The sequence below is a fragment of the Leuciscus leuciscus genome (genome assembly GCF_965113295.1).
Source record: "Leuciscus leuciscus genome assembly, chromosome: 12".
Taxonomy (NCBI): domain Eukaryota; kingdom Metazoa; phylum Chordata; class Actinopteri; order Cypriniformes; family Leuciscidae; genus Leuciscus; species Leuciscus leuciscus.
The window spans coordinates 12,556,768-12,575,807 of record NC_138736.1 but is presented as its reverse complement, the minus strand read 5'-3'; the positions used below and the strand labels follow the sequence as shown (position 1 = coordinate 12,575,807).

Here is a 19,040-nt window from a genome sequence, read left to right as displayed (position 1 = left end):
CCACTACCACGGTGTTCAAACCAAACCCCACTCCTCAAGCTTGGCTTAGTGTTGCCATGGAAATCCTGACTGTTTGCTCTCAAAACACATTCAGACAAGAAAGTACATGATCTTGCTAGTCTTAGCCCAGCGGAGCTGAACTACACAGTCTAAAAGGACACGGGAACGTCCTTATCAATCTGCCCGTCGATCTCTTCTCTGCCTCCAAACCCATACATAAACAAATTAATGGATTTGCATAGATGTCAATCTGATGCCTTGGGTTATATGGACAAGCAACCAACAGACTAGATCTGGGTTTATGAAAATGAGCTTACCCTGCATTTGCCAGGAAGATGAATTGGGGCAGGGAACAGTGCACACAGTGTGTACACTGAGGTCAGAATGATAGTTGGAGCCGTTATGACACGGTCTGGAGGAGCGTGCCTTCGAGTTATTCATTACATTCTTTCTGTCCCATCATTGCTGCCTTCCTCATTACCAGGCTAATTTCTCCAGCCTCTCTGTGCTGCTGCCATCGCACAATGGAGTCTTTGTGCATGCGAGCATGTGTGTGTATCTGCGTGAGATTGCTAAGCTCCATTGAAACTGTTCAACTGAAATATAACTGTGGTCCAATCTGACCCCAGCAGGTATTCCTCTTAGCTTTTAAAGTTGTGTGTGCCATCTGTAATGCTTTAAGTTCTCATTACTTAAACTCTTAACTTCTACAAAAAGGTCACCCAAATGTCTGTCCCTTTCTTTAGTTGGATAAGCTTGCTTGTGGTGAGGTCACCCAGATAACTAGCACCAGAGAGCCAAAACGGTTACAGCCAATTGTCCAGCTCAGCAGATTATTTCCCCCGGAGCAGAAGACTGAGGTAAGAACACAAGTTCAGGAGTGAACGGCTGATGGCTTATCTTTCACAAGGGTTTACTTCCCCATTGCAGCAATAAATCAGGAACGGCGCCCAAAGGCACGCCTCCTTTTTCAGGTTTCACGTGTTTCTAACGTTCACCAGTGCAGCTCAATGCAAGAGCTTCCAAGAACAGTAACGTTTATCTTGATAGCATCACTTCATCAGCACAGCTATTCTCAAAAGTGGTTTCATGTTAATTATGAGCTGATGTGTTTTCTCGATAAAGAGTCCATAGAAAAACTGAACAGAATTTGTTGGATAGATTCCAGTCATGATATAGTCAGTTCATTTGTTTAAAGTGTTACCAACCGTTATAAACTGAGGTGATGCTATAGTTAATTATTAAAACATTTTAAATATTTGGCCTACGCCAAAGAACTTTATATCACAATACTTGCTTGCTGGGCTGTTAATAAATGCATGCTTGTTACGTTATTTCGCCTCTCCGAGTCTTTCTGGTAGAACTGTTTATCCAGAGACATGTTTATTTCAATTCATTTATTTTCATCTACATGTCATTTATTAAGTGGGTGAATCTCATGAAACCTGTCAAGTTATATTTCAAGCTGAAACCAAAAGAAAGATCATTAAGAAATGAAAAGAAAGCAACAAAGCCTGTTTTACAACAGATTTTAGTTTTTACATTGTGCTATTATTTTATGACAATTAAACACTCCCACATAATTCTCATTAGTGTAATGTAATATAAACATTACTTTCTTATTATTTTAATGTGGAAAAACATATTTGCATATTATTTGTGAAGTATTTTTATATTATTGCAGCAGTTGTTTTATAGCATTGCCTTTAAAGAATGCTTATTTAAATAAAAAAATGTAAACTCTCAATGTGCTAAAGTGGTAAAAACACTGTATTACTGTAATGAGAGCATAATGAGAATCACCATTATGAGTAATGGAAATTATTCTTTCTTGAAGGAAAAAAGTAAAGTGTCTGAATCTATTATGATAATTAATTTAATTCAAATAATTTCACAATGGAAAAAGGTTGTGTCTTAAGATTAGTCTTTGTTATATTTATGCTAAATCAAATTTCTTTTTCTCCCCTATATTAATTGTGTGACTTGGAGATTGTGTGACTTTCTCCCCCCAAAAATGTGACTTGGAGATATTTTTAGTGTGATTTACGGAAGGATTTCGGGAAAAACAAGTTTGAAAATGTGAAATTGAGAATGTATTTATTTATTTATTGGAAAGTGTATATTGACATATATAAATAGAAGCAGAGAACGAGTGTCCATATATGATGTACAATATAATGTACAATCCTGTTGCATAGTCACCAAATGAAAACATTATTATTATTTTTTTTTCCCTTTTGTGTCTCTGCCAGCTTAAACTTGATCTCTTATTTAGTAAACACTAGAGGTTTTACTCAAGGTTATGAAAAGAGATTGTGCTGCTCTGGAGGCAACAAAACGTGTTTTGATGAGCAGAGTGCATTCACTTGTAGAAAGTTCTTGTTTATGTTTTGCAAGCAACCTTGAGCAGTAGATTTTCTCTGGGTTATTGTAAGTAGGCTGTGCTTTTAAGTAACATGAGATGGAAATGTTTTGTGGACAGTAAAGCGAGTGAAGAAAGAATGGCTAAATATATACAGTTACGGAGAGCGAATGGCCACTCTGCATTAAGTTATGTAATTTGGCTCAAGGTTTGTACCAAAAGTGGAATATGTTTAGGTGAATATTGGAACAACATATTGTGTGTGTGTGTGTGTGTGTGTGCGCGCGTGTGTGTGTTTGCTGACATTTTCCTGTCTGTTGGAAGAGAGGACCCAACACTGACTTAACAGGTGCTGTATCATACACCGGCCACACGCACGCACATGCACATGCACACGCACACACACATGCACACACACACACCTTTAGAACATGAAACCCAAACCCAGTGACCTAAATTAATCTCAGTCAGGTCTACAAAGATGAGCGATATTCAACATATGTTTTAAGTTTAACCAACAAAGAAAAAAAGAAAGAAAAAAAAGACGCAATTACAGTGAATGGATACTGGAACTGTCAAGCTTCAAAAATGATGTGAAAGCACTGTAAATTATCATAAAAGTAATCCATATGACTTGCACTGCATGGCAGAATCAATGAGAGAAGTAACAATGATGGATTCATGAATGAATCATCCCTCTGAAACAGATATTTTCAATGAATCAGTTGATCCACATCCAGTGTTTAAAAAAAAAAAAAAAAAGTGCCGGTACTCCTGATGCTCGGTTCAAAATGCGTTTCTGAGGAAGGGAGGGCTGAGCAGGCTTCCGTACGGGCAACATGTCAGAAGTGCCGGTGTGTAAGAAAAACTGGTGGTATGCGTACCGGCACTCTTCAAGCACTGTCCACATCACAAAACCAGTCTGCCAGATTCTTTCACAAATTAAACTGATCTGATTCTCTAAACTCACTGACTCAGTGATCCGTTTGCAGCAATTAACAGTAGTAATATTGTTGAATAACAACTTAAATTGGTTGGTTCCTAACACAAATATCATGTCTTCAGAGTACTTGGAATATAGCACACGAGTCGGTTGCACTTTATTTTACAGAACGTGCACTTACGTGTACTTACAGTGTACTTACAGTACTGGTTAATATAAGGTAACTACATGGGTTAATGTTAGGTTTAAGGGTAGGTTCAGGGTTAGTGCCTTGTCATTACCCATTGTAATTACTATTATAATAAGTACATAGTATATTCATGGGTAAGACTGTAAAGTAAAGTGCTACCCACTAGTCAAATGGATCACTTTATAAATCCACTATGGTGTTTTTGTGTCCCTCTTGAAGCTTGAAAGCTCTTTTGCACTGAAAAGGGCGAACTTCAGTTTTTAGAAAAAATTCTCCTTTTGTGTCCCACTGAAGAAAGTACGCTTTAAATCAATATGATCTGTTTGTCGTTCTGTACATCAGTGCCCTTATTTTATGTGTTGACTAACACACTAAACTACTTGATTATCATTTTAACTGTAATGTGTTATTCAATATTACATTTAAAGTTAATATATTTTAAATGTACTAAATTGCAACTTGACCATTACAAATGTGTAATTACCAGCATACAAGTTCAATAGAAATGACAAAGGATATTTTAGTTTACCATAAATGCTTGTCAGTACATTCGACAGTACACTTTAACCATTTTTATAAGCAATTTTTTAAATTGCTTATAAAGATTTACTTAAGTCTTACTTAAGTAAGCAGTTCAGCTAATTGCATTTAATATAAATGTATTATTAATGTAATCTATAATTTAAATTTTTATGGCAATTAACATGCCACATTAAGTGTCCATAAAAATAACATTAATTTTGCACTTAAGTATATTCTTTTAGAGTTTGTAATTTCCATAATAAGGATTCTTTTTATTAAGTTTGCTGAAGTGTACTTTATCACAAGGGAAATATTTCTGAGCGAGATGCTCCTTTAATAAACACATACGCAAGAGAAAGAGAGAGTGAGAGTAGTGAAGGGAGGAGAAATAGAGAAAAGTGTTTTTCTTGGACTCAGAACAATTATTGCTTTCACAATTGCAGACAGCAGGGCATCAGTACTAGAGATGGAGAAAGCAGATCAGTTCAGCAGCCTTTCTAGATTCTCTCCCTTAACTGTCTCAACCATATGGATTTTAGAACAAAGACATATTACGTTTATGCTAATTACAACAGCCATGTGCAGACAAAGGACTTCAAAGGTGTACCTGTACCATGATAAAGACACTGAGAATGCCATGCATATGAGAGTGGGCATGTGAGTGTGTTTATATGTCTTGTTTGTTCCATCAGAGGAGGCTGTGACATTTAAAGGATGAGAGACCCTTTTCATACTGAAAATTGGAAACTTAGAAGCCATTTTCATTTCATTGATGCACTTCATAGGGTAAGAAGAGAGAACAGAGTGGCAGAAAGAAAAAAAAAACGGTGGAGAGGATGTTTGGAAGTGAGACAGAGAGGGAAGTCAAACATTGAAAGTGGAGGGAAAAAATGGAATACAAATTAAGGTGGATGAAGCGCAAACAAGATGCATTGCTGCCATCTCTCTCTCTCATACAATTTCCCTTTCTCTTGTTTATTATTCTATAGTACCGCTGCTACTCCCCGGCAGCGGAGACAAGTATAGCAGAATGTTAAGACAGGGTTTTCGGGTGGCATGGCACACCGAAAAACTTTCCCGGCATCCTTTCTGCTCAACGAAATGATGACGCATCATTCTGCTGACACAAGTCATCTGATTGCTGTGTCACGGCATGGTTTTAGGCGAGTGGCAGCGCTCTGGCTACAGACGTAGAGTCTTTTTTTTTCTCCCAGACGCACTGCGGCACAGCCAGACAACTAGAGTGGAGGCACAGGAGCTCGCAGCTGCAGTCTACTGGCTTGTTTTGGGGAGGCAGAGGAGCCGAGCACTTCCTCTCAAAATTCCGCCGTTCTGCTCCTCTCCGCCGTTGAGGGATCATTTTCATCGGGGCAGAGCAATCGAAGAGAGTAGAGCCAAAAAAGAAGAGTCAAACAACTTGGAATTACGCTCCGTCTCATATGCAGACAGAAATTTTGGAGAAGCGAGCCCGGATCAAGATGATTTTTTTGGGGAGCTGCTGATGCCATTGCCTGCGTGTGCAGGACGGTGTTCCCAGGCTGAAAAGTCGACGATAAAGACTTGGATTTCAGTGCGTCACCTAGCCGTCCCGTCGTAAACCCGTCCCACCCTGAGACGTCCAGTCAGCCGGGCCCGCCTGCATTCCCACATAGCGGCGACCGGCCAAAGTGGCCGTTCCGCTCCAAGGTTAAAGTGGCTTTCGATCTTAGACTTAGTCCTTGTCCAGAAAGCAGTGCAGAGCCGAACAGAAACGGCAACGCAGCAGCTGAGCCGAGCTCAGCCAGACAGACGTGTTGACCTAAATCAGCCCCAGTCATGTCTGGACGCAGCCAGAGCGAGGCAGACGGAGAGGAAGACAGAGCGAGAGAGGGAGAGAAAGCGACCCCCACGTACTGACTAGTACATATACTCGCACTACGGTAGGTTTAGACGACTGCAAGTAGCCTGTAGTTTATTTCCCTTCTGTTTTGGTTCAGTTCTTGCTGATGCTTTCCTTAGCTGAGATTAGCTTGTCTGTGGCTGTGCTTCTATCTTTGTGCCATAGGGATGGAGATAAACGAAGGAGGCTGTGCGGGGAGGGGGGAGACGGAGTTGTCTCTCTCTCTCTCTCTCTCTCTCTCTCCCTCTCTCGCTCTTTTTCGGCACCGCTTTATTTCGTTCTATTAGCTGGTGTTCATATTCAGCGTGTCTGCGTTTATCTCCACCATTGCTGAAGAGCGAAACATAGAGTCGTAGTCCCCCTCAACTCCCCTGTTTGCACTTTTGGGTTCAGGTAAGGCATTCACTTATTCGTCTTCGACAGCCAAATATGCGAACCCCTTAGTTTGAGTGCGTGTGGGTGGGAGGGCGGTTTTTGTGCATTGCATTTATTTGCTTTTGGTAAATCCGAGGCACATTAAAACGCAATATCGTGAACAAGAGCACATTCCCCTCCTCCCATGCGCAGACTTCAAGGGAATATTATGAATGTACAGTTAGTGGGGTATGCTGGAGGTGCACGTTTCTCTTGAACTGAAGGACAGCTAATAACATCACTCAGATACGCCTCAGATAGTAGTTTAATCACAGTATAGTGGGAATGATGGAGCCTTTTAAAAGTAAAATCAATGTAGGAACATATTTATACAGTGTTAGTGAGTTAAAGTAAGTAGAAGTGTATAATGTATGCCTTTATTTGCTCCTGGCAACAAGTATTACAATACATGCCAACGTCTAAATATTTTTCTTGGCACAAATCATCCCACGCTCAGCAGGAACGCAATGCTGGTCACAGGGGAAAACAGAATACTGATATCTAGAACATCTCCACTCGGATTCCTCCTGCTAGCAAATCACTTATTAGTCATTGCTTGGAAAAGTATAACTTTACAGTTTAATTCACATCCACCTGCACGGTGAGCCCCATTAAGTGTTCTCACAGGCAGCTGTCCCCGATGAGAATTCAGAGAGGTATTTCTCTGTTAAGAGACTCTCAGGTAAAAGTTACAGGTGTCATATTACATTTCACTATTGTGAGATATGTAACCTTGTATAAATGCGCTTTCAGTGTCAAAAAGAGTGGGTACGCAGCACGGCGCCAGAACAAGATGGACCATCTGTTCTGCATGGGGGGCATAAAGTAATGTCAACCATGCAGGTGTAGAATAACTTGAACTATGTTTTAGATGGCGGAACACTTAATGTAATATATGTAATTTTACAATTACTCATTATATATTATATTATATTATAAACAGTATTTATTGTTTACTTCAGTCCAAAATACATGGATTGTCTAGCTGTTTTTGAGTATATAGATAGTTTGGCAACCAAAGCTCTATGCTAATTCTTACTGATGCATTTACAGTGATCAATTTAAGATGAGTAATGACCCCTCATATTTACTGTACTCTGGTCTCTGTCAAACTCTCCTAATAGTGCTAGCCACTGGCAAACATGGTAGGAGAGGCTGTTCTTTTTTATTAAATGAATTACCTTAAAGTCCCCCGTTAGTCAATAATTTTATCCCTTAAAGCTCATGTTTGATCAGCAAAATTACATATTTAAAGGTTTTTTCCTTGAAAAAAGTGTCTTAATGCTTTAAAATAGCTTGAATGTAACTACACTCTTGCCTCATTTAATATACGCGGTTCTATGAATATGCAAATTAGCCCCGCCTCCACTCACTCACACCAGCTAAGAGATCAACTCATTGACGATCACATGTTGATGTGATTGGTTACAAGGTCGTTTGTGACATCAGAAACACCAGCAATTTCAAACCGCGCTTTTGACACTGTCTTTGGTTCACTGCAGTTTTTGCAGAGAAAATATTCCGCAATGGTATTGACTTATGAATTTGCACATGGTTTGTCTCAAAGCATATTAAAAACATATAAACAACATTACAAGCTCGATTTTCACCACATGGGGACTTTTAAGAATTATAAAGTAACATATCAGTTTTATTCATTAATGATACCTAATTGCTTGCAAGGTTTTCTATATGCCATGAAATGCTATTATTTATTTTAAGATTAAGAAAAGGAGAAATAAACACCTTGCATATCCATTTTGGATACCTTGTCACCCTTAAACGTTTCAGTTTTACTATATTTTCTAGATAATTTGTGTTACATTCCTTTTAAAGCCAACATACAGTACTTAGACTTACATCAGAAAGAGCCACTGTTTGTCATACAGTATGGTTTATTGGATTGGCCTGTAACATTTGTAAGGCTAGGATTATTGAAAGCTCAATTAAATGTACTCCATCACTGCAAAAAATCAGTGGTAGTTTTGACAGGCTACCCTGCAATTCATAACTCAAATGGACTTTATTAATCCCCAATGAGTGTAACTATTGTACTTCAAATGACTCACTTTCTTTTGCTTCAGTGCCCCTGCGCTGGTGGTGAAGTCCGTATCCCCGCTTGACACTTGCAGTGAAGTTTGTTGTTATAGCATCTCTGTCACTGCAATCAACACCAGTCATTTGTGGTGGATGAGTTTAAGTTTCCCTCTCTAGGTTAATGAATATGAATAATAGATTTTAGGACGAATTCAATGCCGTTTCTCTCTGTGCCAACTTTCACACAGGATTCAGTGGCATCGCATCAGTTACATTGTCATGGACTGTGCCAAGCATCCAGTTGTCCGTTGGTTTTTCCCCAACATCAAAATGACAGTTAGATCGTATTAGCTACATCAGCAGTTTCCTTAAATGACCTTAAGTACTCGCAACATAGCATTTAATGCAAGTGTATTATGTCATATCAGGATTACAGAACATGCATTCAATCTGTTGCTTTTCATACCAGAAATTGGGTCACACATCTCAGCTCGTGCCAGACCCTACTCATCTCCATATGTTTCCTCAATCTACTTTCATTTGCCAGCTCATCCCTGTACATCAGTTATTATATCCCTTTTTGCTTAGTTAATACAGTGCATTTGAGCATCAGCTTTGATGCTTGGTTATTTTCTGAAGCCTCCTTTGTTCCGAACTGCCTTCAATCATTCTTAAATGACATCAAATGACTGAGCCCACAACCCATCCCCCCGCACGCCCCGCCACAGCAAACAGCACACATCTGAATGCACTTGAGGTCCTTAGATTATAACTGAGAATTTACAGGCGAACAAGCAGTAAATAGCTTCACTCCATTATCCGTAGGTTTCCAGAAGGATTCCTTATGCTGTGGATTATTTTCGAAACCAAAAACCAAAAAGAAACAAACACTTTTCAAACACTTTTAGAAGTTATTGAGTTCTCTGAGTTTGTATACACCATAAATTCACTCGGTTCACTCGGTTCTCAGTTTGAGCTTAAAATAAACTTCTTAATTCAGTCAGAATCCAGTCCATTTCTGTACATTCCTCTAAATATACTTTTTCATTTTTGTGGCATTAACTACATAGCCTGGAGTTGCCAGTAATGTGTTACTGATAATGTTTTCTAACTGACAGCAGACTGCCCTGATCCATAAATGTGGGTCAGTGACATGCGACCTGCGAAATCACGGAGGACACGCTCTGTTGAATAACCACCGTAAAGATCACATGTAATCACACGCTGCCATCAAAACCAGGGAAAAACGTTTTCAAATGCAATGCAGTGCAAAAACACACATTTGCTAAATTGTTGGAAGCTGACAATTTCAGCATGCAACTTATTTGAATATTTATATCTAAAAGCACAGCGCGATGTTCATATCAATGCATGTTTTTGCCTGGTCGTGCTGTTCCCATCAGTTCAGTGTATTTTGAATGCATAAATAAGCAGGAGTATTGCACTGACTAGTTTTGTTATTGTCTTCATTACACACTGACAGTAAGCAAATGCGTGAAATGCACTTCAGGGCACTTTTCATGCCTTCATTATGGCTGTGTAATATTCAGCCGAGCTCATGTCCATTTTTAAAGCTGGCATGGGGTGTATTGTGCCTCAGTGTTTTGCTGCGGTCACTGGGCTTGTTATTTCCCCTGAGCTTTCCCTTTTATAACCACCTGAAGCTAACTCGCCACAATATCTGAATCAAAATTGAATTACGCATGTACACAGACTGTTTTTATTAAAAACCATGGCTTGTAACACTGTTGGAAATCTAGTTCAGATGTTTACTGTAGTCATTAAGTATGCTAATTACACGGTTCTCTTGAATACTTGATTCTGATTGGTAAAATATATTTGCATTATGACCCCTAAACTACAAAGCTGTACTAGTTTCATGGCTATTGTAGCATTTTGTGGTCTCTTTTTTTCTCATATATTAAAATAATTTACTTTAAGTAGCCATAATAAGCCCTCTTTTTCACATTAAAGGGGTGGTTGATTGTGATTTCACTTTTTTAATTTTAGTTAGTGTGTAATGTTGCTGTTTGAGCATAAACAACATCTGCAAAGTTACGAAAATTCAAAGCAAAGGGAGATATTTTCTTTTACAGAAATCGCTTTTTAAGGACTACAACAAACGGCTGGTAGGGACTACAATGAGCTTCTTCACAGGTTAGTGACATCACTAACCCTACAATTTACATAAACCCCTCCCCGGGAACACGATTTATAGATTATCATGACAGAATATGCTAATCAATGACTAGAAGATAGTTAACTCTAGTTAACCATTCAGAAATGTCCTGTTGCATTCTACATGTCACTCCTTCTTGACTCTCTCCATCTTTGTCTGACTCTGGTTTGAACATAAAAGGCTAAAAGTTTTTTTTTTTTTTTTTTTTTTCAGTGCATGAGGTAATAGGAGCTGGTAAAACATGAGAGCTCTTGAAGCTCCGCCCTCTGTGCTGGGAGCAGCAGCTCATTTGCATTTAATGGGACACAGAAAAATGGCACGTTTTTGCTCACCCTCAAAAAGTGACAATTTGAACAAGCTATAAACATGTTTTAGCTAAAACTTCACATACACAATCTTTTGTCTCTTGTAAAAAAAGGGCATTAGGACCCCTTTAAGGGTTTATTTTTAAAGTGATCCACTAAATGTACATTATCCTTTACCTGTGTTGTTTTAGTATTATTTATGTACTAGTTTTTATTAGGGGCCAAGCACAGAAGGTGCGTAGGCACATATTGTACTGTATTTGTTAGTGTTCTTCTTCTTCTTTTTCTTCCGCTCTTGAGTCTATGGCAGCCCATAGAACCGCTTGTGGGAAAATTATGAAATTTGGCACACAGATGACATTCTCATCATTAACCACAGCAAATTTGGAGTCTCCATAACCATATGAACCATAAGGGCTAGAAACAAAAACCGAGGCTTTATCTCTGCAATGCTTTAGCGTATTGAGAAGAGTCCTGGTACATTTAATCACAAGCATGAACTGAGGCTACTTGCAACGTTTTGGCACAGAACCACCTACTGGTCAGGGGATATGAAACATTTCTAAGCTATTTTTGCTTATAACTTCTGAATGGTTTGCCCCAAAATCATAAAACCCTTTTGATTCAGTGAAGCTTACCGAGTCGAATGAAACCAAATTATCCCATGTTAGCCATTTTGAGCATCTTCCATTTTGAAATTTTGACATAAAATGCTGGTTTATCGTAAAAATACGAACATATTTGTGCATCGTTAGAAAACTTGGTTTCGTGTTTTTGGCACCATGGCCTGGTACTCATGAAATTTCCAGACATTATAAAAATTATAATGAAATTTACAAAAATGCTAATAGCTTTTGATAAAATGTGCCTATTTTAATTAAACTGGTCTTGATAGATTCCTTGAATCATATGAGAAGAATGATACCAATTATGCCAACTTGCTGTCTGCCATATTGAATTTCTTTGAAAACCTACTTTTTTGAACTCCTCCTAATATGTTGGTCTGATTTCAACCAAAATCAGCTCAGATCATCTTCAGACCATGGCAGCACAAAATTATTAACCTTTTTTTTGATTGACCAAACCATTCTCGAATAACACATCAACAAAATTGATGACATGGTGCCAAGCTGATTCTGAGGCTGTGACTTTGCATGCTTTGGCATATTGACTCCAAACTTTGGATGTATCACATTGACCGCACATTGACCCAACCACATCAATTTGATAACAGCGCCACCTATTGGTCAAAACTGATAAGCAATTAATAATCTAATTAAGCAACAATCTAATTAATAGTGATTGTATTTATGATTTTTCAGGCATTTTGCCTAAAATAATTCAATAATATCCTTAATTTCTCATTGTCATAGTTGGTCTGATGCTCCCAGCCATGCTTGCATTACTCATTGTGCCTTTCTGAGTCTACTATTGATTGTTCTAAACCAAGCTACATTTGACAGCAATTACAATTGATAACAAATGATAACCTCAGCTTCGTATCTGAACCCGAATTGCCATTTAGGGGGTTATTTTGGTTTATAATGACCTGCTGACTGCAAGTTTTCCCTGACATCAAGAGCAGATGCAGCATAAAAAAACTAGTTTTGTTACAGCTGACTATAAACTCCTTCACAGTTGACTCCCAGAAATGTTGTTTATATAAATAGATAAGTTGATACAGCTCAACACAGCATGCCTGCATAAACACGATTCCGTTTTCTCCAGAATAGCTCTCTGCAGAGGTTGCTTGGCGTTCCTTCGCACACTTTATGATCCAGTACGAGGCATTTGGGCCTGAGATGTGAGCAGTGTTTCCTGTGAGGATCCTTTGGCTGTGCAATCTGCTGCTCACCCCTGACAGCAGTCCACATACACACACACCAGCATCATTACCCATTCCCACTGAAGCCGAGCTCCGCTCTGTTTGTGTTTGTGTGTTTACAGTAAACGGCGGGATAAAAGGCGTGCTGAAGTGAGTTGGTCAGACAGGTCTTGCCAAACCCACAGGCTGTTCTGCTGCTTTGCTACCGCTGTGGTGTTTTGATGTGCTCTACTGTGCAGATGCAGTTTTTGGGAGATCACCAACAAGCTACCGTACATGAGGAGACTCTGGTAAAGTAAGGGATATCTTTCAAGGTTAGTGTCAAATCCCAAGGGCGCCACGATGCAGCTGTTCCTTTAGCACAATGTCAGTTTGTCAGGCCATGAGGCATCTGTCCCTGCTTGCTATGCCAAAAGCAGTTCAACAGAAGTGTGGATGCCCTTGTGAAAAAGAAGTATGCTTAATTACATTGAATGTGTACTTGTAGTGTGCTTCAAATTGAAAAAAGTGTCTTTTCAAAAAAAAAAAAAAAAAAAAAACATACTTGCAGATAATATAATATAATATTGAAATAAAGATAAAAGGTCACTTAAGTGTACTTATAGAGAGTACACTTTCCTGACTGTTTCTTAATATACTTAAGAATTATACTACCATACAAATTAAAAGTTTTACTTTAATTACACTTTAAATTATCTTTTAATAATCTTTTGTCATGCTTTAAGCTTGACCTTCATGCTTATTATGCTTAAAAATATGTGTTTTTGCACAATTTACAGCATACAAATTCATAAAAAATCACCACCTCATAAAAAAAGTTACATTTTCCCAATAGAATAGGCAATTGGAGTAATCATAAAATGACATGTAAAAATCTACTTACTGTAAGTCCTACTTAAAGTCCAGCTAATTTAATTTAATATAAATTTAAACATAATACATTTTCATTTTAATTGCAATTAACATGCAATTAAAGGGATAGTTCACCCAAAAATTAAAATGATGTCATTTAATTTAGTAATTGTTTTTCCTACTATGGAAGTCAATGGCGTCAACTGTCTGGTTGCCAGCATTCTTCAAAATATCTTCTTTGTGTTCAGCAGAAGAAAGAAACTCAGAGACAACTAACCTTTAAGTGTCCAAAAAACATTTCACACTTAAGTATATTCTTTTAAAGTATATTATTTCTGTAATAAATACTCTTTTTAAAAAAGTATGCTATTGTGTAGTTCTTTTTCACAAGGTTGTACATGTACCAACATGCCCTTTGTTTGAGAAGGACAGTCAAATCCTTCCTTATCCTATAGGAAACAACCACACTGCCTTATCAATATCAGTGCACTACTATTCTTATGAATGTTGATATTCACTGTCGGGTCAGTTGAATGTCCGGGTTTGTGGATAGAAGCGCGTGACCAAGCACTCAGATGAGCTCGCACCACGTTCTTTGGCTTACACAACAAGTACATAATGAGAAGAAGGTATTAGTCATTTGTCTAGCTGAACAGATACTGGCTGCTCCCACGCTAGGATGTGTGTTGTGTTATTGTGTTCCACCAGTGGCCTGCAGCGCACGAATAAACACTACACCAGACTGATGGAAAGACTCCAACTCCATAAGAACAACATGTACAAACAGGGACAGAGAGCTAAGTCAATAAATCTGAGAGGCTTCAGAGCTTTTTCAGGAAAGATGAGCAAAATAAGGCCACATTTGGCACCTGTTGAATTTGAAAAACCTCAGTTTTCTTTCTTTCACACTTCAAGTATTTATATAGACCTTGCAATACATGAGACTAGGATTGTTACCTAAACAGCATGAAAGAGAAACAGTGATGCTGTAATCAAAGTGTTGTCCGGCCAGTGGGGCCTATGAGAGTCTATCTCACTGGTTATTGTTTATGTGTTGATCTGCCTGGAGGTGGTCCGCGATCAAACCGAACTCAAAAGCAATCCCTTCTGCTTGATCTGACCATGCAGTACATGAAGCCCAGCACTGCTGGAGCAGAATGAATGGAGCTGCAGGGCCAAACCTCCTCCCTGCTCTCCATCAGCGAAGAGAAGGGCAAAATGGTTTCTGCAACATGAGTTCTGCTTGCACAAGCAACGCATAAGTCACCCGTAATGACTCTGCATATAAACACATTCTGACACCCACAGAAATACAGGCCATGTTGTTAACTTATGCAAAGGCATGTAAGTGATACATAGTGGGTCCAATTACTGTCTGAGTGATGTACTACAACATAACATATACAAGACATTTGTTTATTATTGTTGTTTAAAAATTATAGAGGCTAAGGCACATGGGATGACAGACTGTTGTTTTTCATATTCAAAAATGTTTCTTCTTTATTTCAGCAAGAAAATCCTGCTCCAGCATGCCACAAGTCATGGGAGAAGACAAGGCTTCGGAAGGAGAAAGAAACCCATGGGTTTTTTTTTTCTGTCCGCAGAGAAGTATGTGAATGCATAAATTCATTACGTTTCTCCAAGAAACATTTATGTTGTTGGGGAAGCTATTTAGAAACTGTAGCTTGCCAAGGTAAGGCACATTATATAAAGTAATTAAACTTTCAATGTAATGTGTTTTCAATACTGTCGATGTACTCTAGTAGAAGCAAGCTACTGAGAAAAAGTAGCTAAATTGGAGATAGTTCACCCAACTATTCTATCATAATTTAGGCCCTGTTTAGTTTACATTTAGTACACCTGGTATTAAGATGCGTTTTGGTCGATCGGATCACAAGTGGGTGATGACAACAGGGTCTGAAACGTATTGAGCTTGTCCACTTTCGGCCCCTTCCAGAGATAGTCGAAAACAAAGCGTAGTGTAGATGATCATGTGGTCGTGTTTGAACAGCCACAAAAGACCGCCTTATCTTCGCCTACTGACCTGATGCGTAAACATTATGGGAAGCGCACTAGCCAGATGGGATTTAAACTTTGTCGGCTGAAGACCCAAATTTGGTTTGAAAAACGTACCAAGCACAATATTCTCTCACAATTCCTGATTTCTAACACACACTCACAGCGTTCGGCGTCGTTTTGTGGCTATCAGAGCAGAAACGAAAGGTGCTGCTTTCCACATGTTTTTCCGTCGTCTTCTTTCGTTTTCATATGTACATTTTGTGAGCTTATTTCATCCATTAGATTGAAAGATCTGAAAAAGCCCATCCATTTATCCGCCCATAGACCCTCCCCGTGAAGAAATCACTGTATAATTGGTCGAAGGTGGACAAAAGAGACAGATTAAAACACCAGGTGTAAACAGGAATGTGTCTCCCTCATTTACTTCTGATGATGTGCAATCCAGGTGTACACCTCATGTCATTTCAAACCTGACTTTCTTCTGTGGGGAAAAAGAAGATTTTGAAGATCAGTTGTAATCAAACAGTTATGGTGACCACTGACTTCCATTGTATTGACCAAAAAAAAAAACAACAACAACAAGACATCTCTCTAAATATAAACAGAAGAAAGTCATACAGGTAATTAATTGATCATTTAAGCGTTTTTTTTTATTATTATTATTTTTGCCATATTTTTGGCACAAAACCAATTAGGGTTTTTGTATGCATGGCAACATCCAACATATACCATTCAAAAGTTTGAGGGTTTTAAAGTCTTTTATGCTCAAAATCTGCATTTATTCAGTAATTCAGTAAAAAACAGTTATATTGTGAAAAATTACTACAGTTTAAAACAGTTGTTTTAATAATTTAAATGTAATAAAATCATTTAATCCTGTAATTTATTCCTGTAATGGCAAAGCTGAATTTCCAGCTGCCATTACTTAAGTCACATGATCCTGCAGAAATAATTATAATATACTGATTTAGTGCTCAAGAAGCATTTCTTATTATTATCAATGTGTATATATGCTTTGATGACTAGAAATTAGATCAATTGAATGCTTCTTTCCTGAATAAAAGTATAAATAAATAAAAATTACAGACCCCAAACCTTTGAACAATAGTGTACATTTTAATATAACTAAAAACTACAATACAGAAACAGCAGCATTAAAATCACTGAATTATTATTATCATTATTTTATTCACTTCCCAACACAGGTTGAATAAACAGAATAAACTGTTGAACAGCATGGCTAGTGAGGTATAAAGCCACTTCATATTCAGTTCCTGCTCACACAAGATCTCTGAACTGGATAAAATACAGTTTAATTTACAACAACGTCTGTGTGAAAGAACTTATTGTCACTGTGGAATAAATAAATAGATATGTGCCTGAACATTCCTCTTGAACATTTCCTATGCTGGTGTATTTTTCCCTCTCTTGCACATTTAACCCTACCTGTCACTTCCTACCAGAGGATTTTAAAGACGGGGTACAATTTTCAATAATGTTCCGCAGGTCCTAAAGGAGCTCAATTACTCCAGGCCTACAGAGGCCACTAAATCAGCATTTCAAAGTGAAACTCTCTTCCACAAAGACCTTTGAATTGAAATAGAAAAGTTTCTTCTTCCCAGCCGTATGGGCTCAACTCTGATTGACCTCTCTCAATCTGTGCCTCTCTGTTGTAAAGAACAGGCATAAAATAAGGCAGAGTTAATAGAGTTTAGGACTAAGAGCCAAACCGCATTGGAATAGGAAGGAGATGGAAAGAGTCAAGGGAGGGAAAGAAACTGAGGCCGAGTGAGATTGAGCAAAGGGACGAGAGAGAGAGATCCCTAAGGGAGGGGGATTGGGTCCGGGCTGCCTGAGGAGATTCTCGGCTCTAATTGGCCGAATGCCTTCACTCTGCGTTCCCACTATGCCTTGTGTTGCAGTGACTTTCTCTAAAGTCTCAATGGACTCCTCAAGGTTACCGTCACTCTTCAGCGTTATCGCTGCACTCTAAGCCACTGTAGCAAATCTGCTTTTGGCCTTGCGATTATGGACTACTGAGAATAGCTGAATGTTCAAAATGCCTCAAACACACACATACAGCTTTTCATCAACTTTAACACTCATATACTTCACCCAGAACCACAATAAAACAGGCACAGGGTGACTATCTGATGAAATCGGATTAGAGTAAAATATTGATGGTGAACAATAACTAGATTTCCTCATGTATATGTGTGTTTTATGTGTTTTTTATGGCATTAAATAATGAAAAGCGTGCCTTTGAATCCAAAAGTTGTCGAGGTGTCTTTTCAGTTCCATTCCCATGGAGAAATCCTCTTTTTTGCTTTCCTTCCAGCATCGCCACAGCTAACCGAATAACCTCTTGTGTGTGTGTATCAAAGTGGAATCAAATAAAGAAATCATCTCTACTTTCATTTTGCCCATGTCTTTTCTTCTGTAAAGCCACAGGTATTAACCAAGTGAAGATATTTCGTGATATTAAAATGGCAGCTGAAAGAAGATATATTTTTTCTCAATCGTAGCCACAATTGCATTACTGTTGTAGCAAGATATTTGGTGCCGTGTTTGCATATGTAATCTGAAACAGATTGATAAGAAGCAGAGGTGTGCACGAACTAATAAATCAACCCCCTTGACCCAAATCTATGCTTTGATCCCATGGTGACAGGAAAATATGCATAAATCCCTCTTCATATCCAGAACCTCATATAGCAATTCCAACATCGTTCTGATGAGCAGACGTGCAGATTTTCAGGAAGCACCATAATATGATGGAAATAACAGTGTTAAAACATTTATGAATGCCTACAGAACGAACAAAGTCTGCATTCCCTGTGTGTTAGCAGTTTTCCATAACAATATTTAGCCAGGAGCCGTCTTCCTTTCTCAAAAGTGAACTTTTGGTCAGCATTATTATCAATTATGCAGTAGTATTCACCTTCTGCTGGAAATTCATTAGGAGATCAATAAAAATCACTTATGTCCAGCAGCAAAATCATTATGTATGTGCCAGAAATCCTTAAGCAGCTCAAGAAACATTTTCAAAGGAATATTGATTTTAAAAGCTGGATGGAATTCAGCTATAAGAGTGTTGCACATACACTTTCAATAGATTACAGCAGTGTGGCCTCATACAGTATCTGTGCATAGGGCATTTTGAAAAAGCCTTGGATGTTTATTGTAAATGTAAGCAATTACTATAAGCGAGAGTATAAGTGAATCCCTGTTGTTTTTGAATATATAGATTACTAATGGAATTGCTTTTAGAAACAGAAAATGTGCTCACACTGTAGTTCACTCAACAAACAAAAGCAATGTATGGCAACTAACAACATATATATATATATATATATATATTTTTTTTTTATATAGGCTAATAAAAAATGGAAACAGTTACTGTATATTTAAAGTAACATTACTTATATTGTATATCATTATGTTGTATAATATGCTAGATAATGATAGGAAGTCAATTTTTTTAACTGTTCTCATGGGAAGTGTATTTTTCTA

At 38.2% G+C, this 19,040-nt stretch overlaps 1 long non-coding RNA gene across 6 annotated transcripts; it reads left to right on the top strand.

The window, feature by feature from the left end:
- The first annotated feature begins 507 nt into the window (after nucleotides 1-507).
- Nucleotides 508-17,938, top strand: LOC309510520. Of its 6 annotated transcripts, none has more exons than XR_014210379.1 (3): nucleotides 508-632; nucleotides 747-860; nucleotides 12,779-17,938. It is a non-coding gene; the product is annotated as an uncharacterized lncRNA (long non-coding RNA). The 6 variants fall into 6 exon arrangements; XR_014210380.1 differs by adding an exon at nucleotides 10,444-10,504 and having other exon boundaries at nucleotides 625-860; XR_014210383.1 differs by lacking the exons at nucleotides 508-632; nucleotides 747-860 and adding exons at nucleotides 4,097-6,289; nucleotides 10,444-10,504.
- The last annotated feature ends 1,102 nt before the right edge of the window (nucleotides 17,939-19,040 follow it).